The sequence below is a fragment of the Oncorhynchus tshawytscha genome, linkage group LG19 (assembly GCF_018296145.1).
Source record: "Oncorhynchus tshawytscha isolate Ot180627B linkage group LG19, Otsh_v2.0, whole genome shotgun sequence".
Lineage (NCBI taxonomy): Eukaryota > Metazoa > Chordata > Actinopteri > Salmoniformes > Salmonidae > Oncorhynchus > Oncorhynchus tshawytscha.
Window position 1 is genome coordinate 40,249,027 of NC_056447.1, and position 17,000 is coordinate 40,266,026.

Here is a 17,000-nt window from a genome sequence, read left to right on the forward strand (position 1 = left end):
AGAAGCCAGCCGCACCAATGTGTCAGAGGAAACACCGTGCACCTGTCGACCTTGGTTAGCGTGCACTGCGCCCGGCCCGCCACAGGAGTCGATGGTGCACGATGAGACAAGGATATCCCTACCGGCCAAACCCAGACGACACTAGGCCAATTGTGCTTCGCCCCACAGACCTCCCGGTCGCGGCCGGTTGCAACAGACCCTGGGCGTGAACCTTGAGTCTCTGGTGGCACAGCTAGCGCTGCAGTACAGCGCCCTTAACCACTGCACCACCTGGGAGGCCATCTTTTATTTCTTTCATCACATTCCCAGTGGCTCAGAGGTTTAAATACACTCAATTAATATTTGGTAGCATTGTCCTTATATTGTTGAACTTGGGTCAAATGTTTCAGGTAGCCTTCCACAAGCTTCCCACAATAAGTTGGGTGGATTTTGGCCCATTCCTCCTGACAGAGCTGGTGTAACTGAGACAGGTTTGTAGGCCTCCTTGCTCACACACGATTTTTCCGTTCTGCCCACGAATTTTCTATGGGATTGAGGTCAGGACTTTGTGATGGCCACTCCAATACCTTGACTTTGTTGTCCTTAAGCCATTTTGCCACAACTTTGGAAGTATTCTGTGATTGATTTACATTTTTCGCACCAAAGTACGTCTCGAGGAGACAGAACGCGTCTCCTTCGAGAGCGGTATGACGGCTGTGTGGTCCCATGGTGTTTATACTTGCGTATTATTGTTTGTACAGATTAACGTTGTACCTTCATGCATTTGGAAATTGCTCCCAAGGATGAACCAGACTTGTGGAGGTCTACAATTTTTTCTGAGGTCTTGGCTGATTTCTTTTGATTTTCCCATGTCAAGCAAAGAGGCACTGAGTTTGAAGGTAGGCCTTGAAATACATCCACAGGTACACCTCAAATTGACTCAAATTATGTCAATTAGCCTATCAGAAGCTTCTAAAGCCATTAACTTTTCTGGAATTTTCCAAGCTGTTTAAAAGGCACAGTCAACTTAGCGTATGTAAAACTTCTGACCCACTGGAATTGTGATACAATGAATTATACAGTGAAATAATCTGTCTGTAAAAAAATGTTGGAAAAATTACTTGTGTCATGCACAAAGTAGATGTCCGAACTGACTTGCCAAAACTATAGTTTGTTAACAAGAAATTTGTGGAGTGGTTGAAAAACGTGTTTTAATGACTCCAACCTAAGTGTATGTAAACTTCCTACTTCAACTGTACAGTCATGGCCAAAAGGTTTGAGAATGACACAAATATTAATTTCCACAAAGTTTGCTGCTTCAGTGTCTTTAGATTTTGTCAGATGTCACTATGGAATACTGAAGTATAATTACAAGCATTTCATAAGTATCAAAGGCTTGTATTGACAATTATATGAAGTTGATGCAAAGAGTCAATATTTGCAGTGTTGACCCTTCTTTTTCAAGACCTCTGCAATCCGCCCTGGCATGCTGTCAGTTAACTTCTGGGCTACCTCCTGACTGACGGCAGCCCATTCTTGCATAATCAATGCTTTGAGTTTGTCAGGATTTGTGGGTTTTTGTTTATCCACCCACCTCTTGAGGATTGACCACAAGTTCTCAATGGGATTAAGGTCTGGGGAGTTTCCTGGCCATGGACCCAAAATATCTATGTTTTGTTCCCCGAGCCACTTAGTTATTGCTTTTGCCTTATGGCAAGGTGCTTCATCATGCTGGAAAAAGTATTGTTCGTCACCAAACTGTTCCTGGATGGTTGGGAGAAGTAGCTCTCGGAGGATGTGTTGGTACCCTTCTTTATTCATGGTTGTGTTCTTAGGCAAAATGTTGAGTGAGCCCACTCCATATTGGCAGACTGATATGCCCATTCTTTGGAGACTCCTTCCCCTCCAGGAGACTGTCAAACATGATAACACCACTCCAACAGGTGTTGGACAGCTTCAATGTGGTGCTCTTATTCTTCTCACTTTGCTTGGTGAGGTAGATTGCTGCTGTAACTTGATGACCCTTCACATACCTAACCATTCCTTGGCTCTCGTAGAGTGTATCCACTGTTTTATGTGCCATGATGTCCTTGAGGAGCAGATTCAATGCATGAGCAGCACAGTCATATGGGTGTGATGTGAGGGTAGGACTCCTCCACTTTAGACCAAGCATCCTTCATGTTCGCAACATTGTCTGTCACCAGTGTAAATACCTTTTGTGGTCCAAGGTCATTGATGACTGCCTTCAGCTCATCTGCAATGTAGAGGCCGGTGTGTCCATTGTCCATTGTGTCTGTGCTCTTGTAGAATACTGGTTGAGGGGTGGAGATGTAGTTAATTATTCCTTGGCCACGAACATTCGACCACCCATCAGAGACGATTGTGAAACAATCTGCCTTCTGTATGATTTGCTTGACCTTCACTTGAACTCTGTTGAACTCTGCATCCAGCAAATTAGTAGATAAAGTATGTCTGGTTGGAGGGGTGTATGCTGGGTGAAGAACATTCAGAAAACTCATCCAGTACTTGGAAGCATCAGAGATTAACCAGCTGCATACACAGCTCGAGCAAGACATTCATCAGCATTTCTCTGACTACGTTCCTCCATTGAGTCAAAAGACCTGATTCCAGGAGGACCATGAGCTGTTTCTATCGATAATGTGTCTAATTCATCATTTCAAATCAAATCAAAATTTTATTTGTCACATACACATGGTTAGCAGATGTTAATGCGAGTGTAGCGAAATGCTTGTGCTTCTAGTTCCGACAATGCAGTAATAACCAACAAGTAATCTAACTAACAATTCCAAAAAACTACTGTCTTATACACAGTGTAAGGGGATAAAGAATATGTACATAAGGATATATGAATGAGTGATGGTACAGAGCAGCATAGGCAAGATACAGTAGATGATATCGAGTACAGTATATACATATGAGATGAGTATGTAAACAAAGTGGCATAGTTAAAGTGGCTAGTGATACATGTATTACATAAGGATACAGTCGATGATAGAGTACAGTATATACGTATGCATATGAGATGAATAATGTAGGGTAAGTAACATTATATAAGGTAGCATTGTTTAAAGTGGCTAGTGATATATTTACATCATTTCCCATCAATTCCCATTATTAAAGTGGCTGGAGTTGAGTCAGTGTCATTGACAGTGTGTTGGCAGCAGCCACTCAATGTTAGTGGTGGCTGTTTAACAGTCTGATGGCCTTGAGATAGAAGCTGTTTTTCAGTCTCTCGGTCCCAGCTTTGATGCACCTGTACTGACCTCGCCAACTGGATGACAGCGGGATGAACAGGCAGTGGCTCGGGTGGTTGATGTCCTTGATGATCTTTATGGCCTTCCTGTAACATCGGGTGGTGTAGGTGTCCTGGAGGGCAGGTAGTTTGCCCCCGGTGATGCGTTGTGCAGACCTCACTACCCTCTGGAGAGCCTTACGGTTGAGGGCGGAGCAGTTGCCGTACCAGGCGGTGATACAGCCCGCCAGGATGCTCTCGATTGTGCATCTGTAGAAGTTTGTGAGTGCTTTTGGTGACAACCCGAATTTCTTCAGCCTCCTGAGGTTGAAGAGGCGCTGCTGCGCCTTCTTCACGATGCTGTCTGTGTGAGTGGACCAATTCAGTTTGTCTGTGATGTGTATGCCGAGGAACTTAACTTGCTACCCTCTCCACTACTGTTCCATCGATGTGGATAGGGGGGTGTTCCCTCTGCTGTTTCCTGAAGTCCACAATCATCTCCTTAGTTTTGTTGACATTGAGTGTGAGGTTATTTTCCTGACACCACACACCTCCAATAGAAGTAGAGGGTCTTTTGTCAGAGGTTGCTTGTTGTGAGCGCTAAGGGAACTTCATGCACTTGGCCATGATAATTCTACATCTTTGTTGCATTCTTCACATATGATTTGGCACAGTTTTTGCAAATGTACTCAGCTTTTCCTTCGACATTAGCTGCAGTGAAATGTCTCCACACATCAGCTAGTGCCTGTGGAATTTACCTGTAAAGGATTGAACAAAAAAAACTTACAAAATTACAAACTAATACATTTTCATGTACAGATAAATAGTTACGCAGTCAGATTAAACAACTCCTTTGTAAGATAAATGTTTTAAAAATGAAACATGTATGGAAACAGGCTCAAACAAGCTAAAACCCACATGGTAGCAAAAAACTAACTACCAGAAATTGATAACAAGTTAGAAATGAACACACTTTGCTGTAGGCTACTACTTACTAGATAACAAAAAATATGTATGTCGTATAAAATATATTCACCCCACCCAGTATTGTAATCAAAACTTACCAGAAAGCATGTAGTCCTTGGCTCAGACTGTGTAGTAATGTGGGCTCAATAGCATCTCATTAGTGTGCAAGATCTTGAGAATCAGCTGTACATGTGATGGAAGAATGCACTGTGCATGCAGAGGGTTGCAATTCCATTGAATTGAGGATAGCTTAACCAAAATATGCCACAATAACTTGAATTGCCTTGTGTATCACACAAAAAAGGTTCACTGTTATAAGCTAACTTTATTGATGAATTTAAAACAAAATTCCCCAAATTCCAGGGTGTAACTTCCCATTGAAAAATTCCGGAAATTTACCGTAAAGTTTCCAACCCTAATTGGGACTGCTGCTGTTTGTCTAACACTGCTGCTGTGAATTAACCAGCGTATCTGAGGAGTTCTATGAGCTCTATCATTCATTCCAAATAGTCATGGAGAGGGATTGCTGTGCACAGTGCCCTTTGAAGGCAGTTTTATATTGGCTTCATTAAGCAAACCAGCCCAATGAAGGGCTCAAAACAATGAAAAACAGATGAGGGTCCTGGAGTGAGGTCATTTGTCTTTGGGTGCGGCATTGCTATTAATTATCCCTGGGCCTTCCTTGTAAGGGATATAGGGGAGATATCCATATGAGGTATGTAGCAAAGAACTCATCCATCTTTACATTTTGTCTACATATTCACATCACTCCTCTGAGAAGGACATAAAACGGGAAATTGACATTTCTCCTCAGTTACAGGTCTAAGAGGTCACAGATCCGTGGCCAGCATTAGAGCAGGAAGGGTTTGAGAAAACGTGGGGTCAACTGCAAAGCAGAAGGCGTAACAAAGGTAAATGAATTCCCTCTGCCAGAGCAAGGATGTGAACCAGACAGCCGTGTGTAAAGGCAGAGAGAAAAGCAAAAACAGTTCCCCATAAATCATTAGCCTTATTTAGAAAAGGCGTACTCTGACTTCTGTATTGGGCGTATGTATGAATTGGAGAATAAAAATGTTTTATTTGGTTTGTGCTTCAACACTTCCCTCTGGAGAGGGTGAAGAATACAAAAGTATGGCAAAATTTGGTATGAAGGGACATTGGTCTGTTTAGGTGGACTTGGAAAACACTTGACAGACTGATAAGAAAATGTCTGAACAAAATGTTTGTACAGGCTTGACAGACATTGTACAGTATATTGAGTGGTAGGCCCGTTGTGGCTGACAAGTGAACCGTTGAATATTCTTCAAAGCATGTAAAGTGCAATGCACATAACATCTGGAGAATGCACTGAAGGAATGAGATGCACCCCAAAAGTCACCCTTTTTCACTCATGGCTCAACTGTAAGAGCTCAATAATAAAAATAAAAAATGGCCAACTGTTTATGGAAATAAAGGTTAAAGCCAAAAATGTGGCTGTTGACAATATCGACCAAGTGCTTTTGAGGAAACGTATCAGATCCAGGACAAAGGAAAATGCAAGAAATGCATTTAAATGGCGCAATCTGATTTTGTATTTGATTTATTAGGATCCCCATTAGCCAAAGCCAATGGTGATATCTAGTCTTAAGGGGGTTAGACAACAAAAAATACATTTCAATTTACATACAGTACATTTAAAAACATTAACATGTAGTGTGAGTGTGCATCTATCAGTTACACATACAATGCATTGGAAAGTATTCAGACCCCTTGACTTTTTCCACATTTTGTTACGTTACAGCCTTATTCTAAAATGAACTAATTGTGTTTTTCCCCTCAATCTACACACAATACCCCATAGTGACAAAACAAAAAACAGGTTCAGAAATGTTTGCAAATTGAAATATCACATTTAAATAAGTATTCTGACCCTTTTTTCAGTACTTTGTTGAAGCACCTCTGGCTGCGATTACAGCCTAGAGTCTTCTTGTGTATGGCGCTACAAGCTTGGCACACCTGTATTCGGGAAATTTCTCCCATTCTTCTCTGCAGATCCTCTCAAGATGTTTTATTGGGTTCAAGTCCAGGCTCTGGCTGGGCCACTCAATGACATTCAGAAACTTGTCCCGAAGCCACTCCTGCATTGTCTTGGCTGTGTGCTTAGGGTCGTTGTCTTGTTGGGTCGTTGTCTTCACCCCAGTCTGAGGTCCTGAGTGGTCTGGAGCAGGTTTTCATCAAGGATCGCTCTGTACTTTGCTCCGTTCATCCTTCCCTCAATCCCGTCTAGTCTCCCAGTCCCTACCGCTGAAAAACATCCCCACAGCATGATGCTGCCACCACCATGCTTCACCGTAGGGATGGTGCCAGGTTTCCTCCAGATGTGATGCTTGGCATTCAGGCAAAAGAGTTCAATCTTGGTTTCATCAGACAAGAGAATCTTGTTTCTCATGGTCAGAGTCCTTTAGGTGCCTTTTGGCAAACTCCAAGCGGGCCTTCATGTGTCTTTTACTGAAGAGTGGCTTCCGTCTGCAGAGATGGTTGTCCTTCTGGAAGGTTCTCCCATCTCCACAGAGGAACTCTGGAGCTCTGTCACAGTGACCATCAGGTTCTTGGTCACCTCTCTGACCAAGGTCCTTCTCTCCCGATTGCTCAGTTTGGCCGGGCGGCCAGCTCTAGGAAGAGTCTTGGTGGTTCCAAACTTCTTCCATTTAAGAATGATGGCGGCCAGTGTTCTTGGGGACCTTCAATGCTGCAGAAATATTTTGTTACCCTTCCCCAGATCTGTGCCTCGACACAATCCTGTCTCGGAGGTCTACGGACAATTCCTTCAACCTCATGGTTGGTTTTTGCTCTAACATGCACTGTCAACTGTGGGACCTTATATAGACGAGAGGTCGACCGATTAATTAGGGCCGATTTCAAGTTTTCATAACAAATCGGAAATCTGTATTTTTGGGCGCCGATTTGCCGATAAAAAAACAACCTTTATACCTTTATTTAATCTTTATTTAACTAGGCAAGTCAGTTAAGAACACATTCTTATTTTCAATGACGGCAGTTAACCACCGTTCCTAGGCTTTGTTCAGGGGCAGAACGACAGATTTTCACCTTGTCACCTCGGGGGATCCACTCTTGCAACCTTACAGTTAACTAGTCCAAAGCAATAACGACCTGCTTCTCTCTCGTTGCACTCCACAAGGAGACTGCCTGTTACGCGAATGCAGTAAGCCAAGGTAAGTTGCTAGCTAGCATTAAACTTATCTTAGAAAAAACAATCAATCATAATCACTAGTTAACTACACATGGTTGATGATATTACTAGATATTATCTAGCGTGTCCTGCGTTGCATATAATCTGACTGAGCATACAAGTATCTAAGTGTCTGACTGAGCGGTGGTAGGCAGAAGCAGGCGCGTAAACATTCATTCAAACAGCACTTTCGTGCGTTTTTCCAGCAGCTCTTCGTTGTGCGTCAAGCATTGCGCTGTTTATGACTTCAAGCCTATCAACTCCCGAGATGAGACTGGTGTAACCGATGTGAAATGGCTAGCTAGTTAGCGCGCGCTAATAGCGTTTCAAAAGTCACTCGCTCTGAGCCTTCTAGTCGTTGTTTCCCTTGCCCTGCATGGGTAACGCTGCTTCGATGGTGGCTGTTGTCGTTGTGTTGCTGGTTCGATCCCAGGGAGGAGCGAGGAGAGGGACGGAAGCTATACTGTTACACTGGCAATACTAAAGTGCCTATAAGAACATCCAATAGTCAAAGGTTAATGAAATACAAATGGTATAGAGGGTCCTATAATTACTCCTATAATTCCTATAATAACTACAACCTAAAACTTCTTACCTGGGAATATTGAAGACTCATGTTAAAAGGAACCACCAGCTTTCATATGTTATCATGTTCTGAGCAAGGAACTGAAACGTTAGCACATATTGCACTTTTACTTTCTTCACCAACACTTTGTTTTTGCATTATTTAAACCAAATTGCACATTTTTCATTATTTACTTGAGGCTAAATTGATTTTATTTATGTATTATATTAAGTTAAAATAAGTGTTCAAAAAAAACAACAATTTTTTTATTTTTAAATCAGTTGATTAATCGGTTTCGGCTTTTTTGGTCCTCCAATAATCAGTATCGGTATTGAAAAATCATAAATCCGTCGACCTCTACTGTAGACAGGTGTGTGCCTTTCCAAATCATGTCCAATCAATTGAATTTACCACAGGTGGACTCCAAATAAGTTGTGGAAAAATCTCAAGGATGATCAATGGAAACAGGATGCACCTGAGCTCAATTTCAAGTCTCATAGCAAAGGGTTAGAATACTTATGTAAATAAGGTATGTTTAAATTTGTTATAAATGTGCAAATTAAATAAAAACTTTTCAATTTGTCATTATGGGGTATTGTGTGTAGATTGACAAGGAAAAGTGTTCTTCAATCCATTTTAGAATAAGGCTGTAACATCACAAAACGTGGAAAAAGAGAAAGGGTCTGAATACTTTCTGAATGCACTATATATGTTCCTCTCAAGTTCTTGGCTCTTTCCAGAACAACTACACTGTCATTGAACCTCAGTAACTTGACCACTATCGGCCTGGGTTTGTCACCTGGTGGGTTTTCCAGTCCTGTGGGCGAGCTCCACCTCAATCTTCCTGTGGTCCATCTTCAGTTTCTCAGAGATTGCATCCACAACCATGTCGTTCCACCTTGATTGTCCCTCGAGATAATCCGATTTCTCCGTAATTGTTATCATGGATTCACAAACAGAACTGATGTCCTTTCTCAATGACTTACAGATTGCTGTCAATTTGCCATTCTCCTGTTTAAACTCATCGAGTTGACCCTGGGAGCTCGATGAGTTCTTCAATTCCTGGACCTCTCTGGTCAGGTTGTCCATTATTATAATAGTTGACTCCACCAGTATTTGAACAAAACACTATTTTCTTGCTGTTGTAACAACTGCTTGTAGAACTATTTTTGTTCATTTAAAAGATCCTTCACCTGTGATAGAGACACACCCCTGTCCTCAACAGTACTCCCGCCAACTTTGGTCTTTGTCATGATAACAATGTAGGTTTCGCTGTTACTCCTCAGTTCCGTTCCAGACAGGGCAGGTCACAGGGAAGATTGAAAAAAAAAAATAACAGCAGGGATCCAGACAGCCACAAATCTGGGACAATCCGCAATCTTGAGGAATATAATTTTAAATGGCTCTAACTTATTTCTTGCCCCATCAGAAACCCAACTACAAAAATGTTCTACTTGCTTTATTGTAAAAAAAAACTGTATAGCCTCAAAACATGGTATAAACTATTATTTTGAACTTATAGATGGTCAGTACTTGCATCCATAGCTCCATCTATGAATTTGAGAGTGGTTACATTTCTCCAGCCCCTAAGCTGTTTACCTAAAAAAGTGGTGGGGTGACCAGGTTGTTATCGGTTGAACTGTAGATTGTCCCTTAAAATCTCTCTGTGATAGGGGGTGGTATTTTCACGTCCGGATGAAAAGCGTGCCCAAAGTAAACTGCTGGCTACTCAGACCCAGAAGCTAGGATATGCATATTATTAGTAGATTTGGATAGACAACACTGACATTTCTAAAACTGTTTGATTAATGTCTGAGTATAACAGAACTGATTTGGCAGGCAAAACCCAGAGCACAATCTATCCAGGGAAATATTTGAGGTCAATATGTTTTCCATTGGTTTCCTATGGCAAGCCCGTTTTAATAGAAATATGCTTGCAGTTCCTATAGCTTCCACTAGATGTCAACAGTCTTTAGAAATTGGTTGATGTTTTTCTTTTGAGAAATGAAGAAGTAGCCATTTCCTTTCTGGGTGTATAGCCAAGTGTACTCTTGTTTGGGGCCCGTGAATTGAAGCTCGCTCCACTTTCATTTTATCCACTATTGAACGCAGTTTATTCCGTCTTAAATTTGATAAATTATTTACGTTTTAAAATACTTCAAGTTGGATTAGGAAAGTTGTTTGAAATGTTTGGACAAAGTTTACAGGTAACTTATTAGATATTTTGTAGCCATGCTGGGCGAGTTGGAACCAGCGTTTTTCTGAATCAAACACGCCAAATAAATGGGGATATAACGAAGGAATTAATCGAACAAAAGGACCATTTGTGATGTTTGGGACATATTGGAGTGCCAACAGAAGAAGATCTTCAAAGGTAAGCATGAATTATATTGTTATTTCTGAGTTTTGTGTCATGCCTGGCAGGTTGAAATATGATTGTCATGTGTTTGTTTGATGGGGTGCTGTCCTCGGATAATCACATGGTTTGCTTTCGCCATAAAGCCTTTTTGAAATCTGACACAGTGGCTAGATTAACAAGAAGTAAAGCTTTAATTTGGTGTATTGCACTTGTGAATGTATGAAAGTTAAATATTTCTAATAATTTTTGGGGAATTTCGGGCTCTGCCATTTCACCGGATGTTGTCAAATTAATCCAGCTAACGGGATTTGGTCCATAAGAAGTTTTTAAAAGGAATGACAATAGTTGTAGGCTAAACAAGGAATTAGACCGATAATGATTCAACGCCGAAATCCGATAACGATTATTGGAGAACCTAAAAAAGCCAATACTGATTAAATCGGCATATATATTATAATGACAATTACAACAATACTGAATGAAGACTTATTTTAACTTAATATAATACAAAGAATCAATTTAGTCTCATAAATAATGAAACATGTTCAATTTGGTTTAAATTATGCAAAAACACAGTGTTAGAAGTAAAAGTGCAATATGTGCCATGTAAAAAAGCTAACGTTTTAGTTCCTTGCTCAGAACATGAGAACATATGAAAGCTGGTGGTTCCTTCTAACATGAGTCTTCAATATTTCCAGTTAAGAAGTTTTAGGTTGTAGTTATTATAGGAATTATAGGACTCTCTCTCTATACCATTTGTATTTCATATACCTTTGACTATTGGATGTTCTTATAGGCACTATAGTATTGCCAGCCTAATCTCAGGAGTTGATAGGCTTGAAGGCATAAACAGGGCTGTGCTTCAAGCATTGCGAAGAGCTGCTGGAAAATGCAGGAAAGTGCTGTTTGAATGAATGCTTAAGAGACTGCTGCTGCCTACCACCGCTCATTAATACGGTCAAATCCGGAAACTATCATTTCGAAAACAAAACGTTTATCCTTTCAGTGAAATACGGAGCCGTTCAATATTTTATCAAACGGGTAGCATGCATAAGTCTAAATATTGCTGTTACATTGCACAACCTTCAATGTTATGTCATAATTATGTAAAATTCGGGCAAATTAATTACAGTTCGCAACGAGCCAGGCGGCCCAAACTGCTGCATATACCCTGACTCTGCTTGCACAGAACACAAGAGAAGTGATACAATTTACCTAGTTAATATTGCCTGTTAACATGAATTTTTTTAACTAAATATGCAGGTTTAAAAAATATATACTTGTGTGTATTGATTTTAAGAAAGGCATTGATGTTTATGATTAGGTACATTGGTACAACGACAGTGCTTTTTTAACAAATGCACTTGTTAAATCATCATCCGTTTGGCAAAGTAGGCTGTGATTCAATGATAAATGAACGGGCACCACATTGATTATTTGCAACGCAGGACAAGCTAGTTAAACTAGTAATATCAACCATGTGTAGTTAACTAGTGATTATGTTAAGATTGTTTTTTTTTTAAAGATAAGTTTAATGCTAGCTAGCAACTTACCTTGGCTCCTTGCTACACTCATGTAACAGGTGGTCAGCCTGCCACGCAGTCTCCTTGTGGAGTGCAATGGAATCGGCCATAATCGGATTCCAAAAATGCAGATTACCAATTGTTATGAAAACTTGAAATCGGCCCTAATTAAATCAGCCGGTCTGAAAAGCCATTGATACAGACATGATAGCATTATTAAAGCAATAAATAGGCTTCATCTGTGCTTCAGACACATCCTTTGCAACACAATATGACACTCAAACTAGACAGTTGTTCAAACTAGAAAACAGTTGTTCGACAAGGCATGCTTCCCACATACTAGATCAGCACTAGCCGCTTCTCAGCTGTTCCTCCTCAAAGTGCTCTGAATTTATCTTGATTCTTCACATTGCTTAGGTCCCTGCATGAGAGGAATAATAACCCCTATGCATTCCTTTAGGAATGATGCATGCAGCAATTTCTGCTGGCACGATTTTATGCAAATTGTATGCTCACTAGTTGGCTAATCACATGTGAAAACGTCTTCCCGAAAAGTACATTTCAAATGTTATGCTTATAATGTTTCTTCAGACTTCATGAGGCTACATTTGATTTTGTATTAATTTAGTAGCCTATAGTGACATGTTCACACATTAATCCCATGTAACTAACATCATGTGAACGTGATGTTATTTTATGGTAGACTACAACATAATCGTTGTGTCTGTCGCATTGTAACAAATTATACGTGCTCTGTATGAAGCCCTAACATTTCGTGAAATCAGCAGCTCAGCTAAACAAAGCTATCAGCAAACTTGGTAAAGTTATTGAACTGTCATAGTCAACAACGAAACACCCATTAATTGTCTAAAACAGTACTGTGAATTACTACAATATAATGTAGAGTTTAATATGCGGTCTTACCTGTCGAGAATCTCCTTACAAATTACTTTGTTGTAAACTGTCAGACTTGTATCGGCGCAGTCCAAATCCAGAAAAAAACATGCCTGGGAACTTGCAAGCAATGAACAAAGTTTTCATTCCGTTTTCTACAGCGAGATATTAGCCCTGCTGTTTCATAATTTGTTCGAGCTTTGTCCCTCCATAGGGTGTCCAGGAAGACGGGGTATTTAGCAAAGACGTAAATAGTGACTTTCTGTAGCCTACTTCTGAATCTCGTTTACTTGCTGATACTGAACTCGTATTTCTCCGGTTGGATAAGGAAATGGAGCATGCTGGGGGAAGAAAAGTGGAGAAGCTTAGTTTGCTGACTCCTACAGGCATGATACGGACGTCTATTTAGGAATGTGATGTTAGAAGGGACCGCTATATTCCAAAACTGAACCATTCATTTGTTAACAATCCTTGTTTTTTGCCATTGAGTGGAATTGATGTACTATGACTCACAGATCGTATCCCGTAAAGTGAAGATCTGAAAGCCGAATCAGTCCTAGGGAATTTAAGTATTGTTAAACAATGGATTATTCCTGTCAAATAACATAGGTGACCTTTCAGTGTTTTGTCACAAGCAACATTAGTAGGCCTAGTCTATAGGTAAACCTAAACCCCAATGCTGTTTTATAAATTACTAATGTGCTACTACTATTTTTGTTCCATAAAATACAGTTGAAGTCGGAAGTTTACATACACTTTAGCCAAATACATTTAAACTCAGTTTTTCACAATTCCTGAAATTTAATCCAATAAAAATGTCCTGTCTTAGGTCAGTTAGGATCACCACTTTATTTTAAGAATGTGAAATGGCAGAATAATAGTAGATTGAATGATTTCTTTCAGCTTTTATTTCTTTCATCACATTCCCAGTGGGTCAGAAGTGTACATACACTTAATTAGTGTTTGGTAGCATTGTATTAAATTGTTTAACTTGGGTCAAATGTTTTGAGTAGCCTTCCACCATCTTCCCACAATAAATTGGGTGAATTTTGGCCCATTCCTCCTGACAGAGCTGGTGTAACTGAGTCAGGTTTGTAGGCCTCCTGGCTCGCACATGCTTTTTCAGTTCTGCCCACAAATGTTCTGTAGGATTGAGGTCAGGGCTTTGTGATGGCCACTCCAATACCTTGACTTTGTCCTTAAGCCATTTTGTCACAACTTGAAGTATGGAAGTATGCTTGGGGTCATTGTCCATTTGGAAGACCCATTTGCGACCAAGCTTTAACTTCCTGACTGATGTCTTGAGATGTTGCTTCAATATATCCACATCATTTCCCTTCTCATGAAGCCATCTATTTTGTGAAGTGCACCAGTCCCTCCTGCAGCAAAGCACCCCGACAACATGATGCTGCCACCCCCGTGCTTCACGGTTGGGATGGTATTCTTTGGAATGCAAGCCTCCCTCTTTTTCCTCCAAACATAACAATGGTGATTATGGCTAAACAGTTCCTTTTTTGTTTTATCAGACCAGAGGACATTTCTCCAAAAAGTACGCTCTTTGTCTCCATGTGCAGTTGCAAACCCTAGTCTGCCTTTTTTATGGCAGTTTTGGAGCTGTGGCTTCTTCCTTGGTGAGTGGCCTTTCAGGTTATGTCGATATAGAACCTGTTTTACTGTGAATATAGATACTTGTGTACCTGTTTCCTCTAGCACCTTCACAAGGTCCTTTGCTGTTGTTCTGGGATTGATTTGCACTTTTCACACCAAAGTATGTTCAACTCTAGGAGACTGAGCGGTATGACGGTTGCGTGGTCCCATGGTGTTTATAATTGCGTACTATTGTTTGTACAGATGAACATGGTAAAGAAGCACTGAGTTTGAAGGTAGGCCTTGAAAAACATCCACAGGTACACCTCCAATTGACTCAAATGATGTCAATTAGCCTATCAGAAGCTTCTAAAGCCATGACATCATTTTCTGGAATTTTCCGAGCTGTTTAAAAGGCACAGTCAACTTAGTGTATGTAAACTTCTGACCCACTGGAATTGTGATACAGTGATATTAGTGAAATAATCTGTCTGTAAAGAATTGTTGGAAAAATGACTTGTGTCATGCACAAAGTAGATGTCCTAACTGACTTGCCAAAACTATAGTTTGTTAACAAGAAATTTGTGAAGTGGTTGAAAAACCGTTTTAATGACTCCAACCTAAGAGTATGTAAACTTCCTACTTCAACTGTAAATGCAATTGACTTCCCTTTAGGCCTACGACATGAAGATATTAGATACAATACAGTAATACAACATTTGCTTTATTGGTTAATTTGTCTGCATATTCTTTTGACTTATTTTTCCAGGTAAGTTGACTGAGAACACATTCTCATTTACAGGAACGACCCGGGGAATAGTTACAGGGGGAAGGATGGGAGATGAATGAGCCAATTGGAAGCATTGGAGGATTAGGTGGTCATGATGGTAAGAGGGTCTGATTGGAAATTTAGCTAGGACACAGGTTAACACCCCTTCTCTTACAATAAGTGTCGTGGGATCTTTAGTGTCCACTGAGCGTCAGGAGACCCTATTAACATCCCATCGAAAAGATGGCACCCTACACAGGGCAATGTCCCCAATCTCTGCCCTGTGGTATTGGGGTGGTTTTTTAGACCAGAAGAAAGAGTGACTCCTACTGGCCCTTCAACACCACCAGCAGCATTTGGTCTCCCATGCAGGGACTGACCAGGACTAACCCTGCTTTGTTGTACAATACCCAATTTGACACTCCACACATACATCACAGGCTGGGAGCAGCGCAGGGGTTGCTTAGGGGTAAAGTGCCTTGCGCAAGGGCACAAAGGCAGTAGGTATTATACAGGATATTTAAGCTCCTACCATTATCATCAGGGTGAGAATCAGATCCACTATGTGAAACAGCAATATCCATATGTTTACCATGCAGTTGTTATTGGCACCCCCAACTCTACTGGCACGCCCAACTCTGCCCATGAGTTTCAAAATAGAATTATCCCTCATTAGTTTTCCTTCAAAACTACCACCTGAAAGCACTGACAAAGTGGGAAAAGTGAGATCAATAAACCTGTGGAGAGATATCCTCTGTCATACTAACAGTGTGTTATCGAGACATATCTAAATGGCATAACCATTAAACAACACATGTATGGAACCATTTGAGTGGAAATCAGTCTCTATTTCTTTAAAATAGCTCACTAAAAACCTGACAACCTGACAGCTCACTAAAAACCTCTAAATGGAGCCTCCACCAACCCTAACTCCAGGAGCTAACAGCTTACATTCAGACATTAAAATTAGATGTGTTTTCTGTTGTCCTTTGTGGAAGCTTGTTTACTGTGTGTGTTTTTTTCCTGAGCGAGGTTTACATTTTATTTTATTTTTATTATTTTTATTTTTTAGATTTAGTGTTTGTTGTTTTTCAAGTGTAGTGTGATCCTGCGGCTACTGTTTTCTCAGTAAAGTATTATGTTAAAACTTAACCACTGATTCCTTGTGTCACGACTTCTGCCGAAGTCGGCTCCTCTCCTTGTTCCGGCGGCGTTCAGCGGTCGACGTCACCGGCTTTCTAGCCATCGCCACTCCATTTTTCTATTATCTATTTGTTTTGTCTTGTTCCATTCACACCTGGTTCGCATTCCCCAATCACACTACATGTATTTATTCCTCTGTTCCCCCTCATGTCTTTGTGTGAAATTATTTGTGTGTTACGTATTGTGCGCACTAGGCTAAGCTTTTGTTATTTTCCGTGTGTCTTCACAAAGCTTATTTGTATTGTTATACATTTATGTTGTGTGACTATTGTGCACGCTATACACTTTGCCTTGTTGGCTGGAGGAGGTTTTTGACGCAGCTGCGTCCGTCTGTATATCTCTCCTGCCGTAATTAAGTGTGAGCCTGTTCACAATTCTCTGCTCTCCTGCACCTGACTTTGCGTCAACTACGCACATGTCTGACACCTTGTCTGGTCTCTTCTCTGCACCTGGGTCCAACCTCACCACGTCACAGCAAGCTTCTGCCTCAACATGGACCCAGCAGAGATCACCCAGATCCAGAATGCTATAATCCAGCAAGGAGCACTGCTGGGGCGACAGCAAGAACTACTCTCCCAAATATCAGAGACCCTCCGGATCCTCCGGTGCTCTCTGGTGTTAGAGCTACAGTCCTCCTCGTTCCACACTGATTGGGCCATGATCGTCTATATCA

At 40.8% G+C, this 17,000-nt stretch overlaps 1 protein-coding gene across 1 annotated transcript in view; it reads right to left on the reverse strand.

Annotated features, from left to right (window-relative positions):
* The window catches only part of LOC112218755 (tetraspanin-9), a 289,884-nt gene extending 276,745 nt beyond the window's left edge, over positions 1–13,139 (reverse strand). The window contains exon 1 of the mRNA XM_024379867.2: positions 12,799–13,139. The gene's annotated coding sequence lies outside the window, so the exon portion shown is untranslated. The remainder of the gene's footprint in view (positions 1–12,798) is intronic.
* Positions 13,140–17,000: the final 3,861 nt, after the last annotated feature.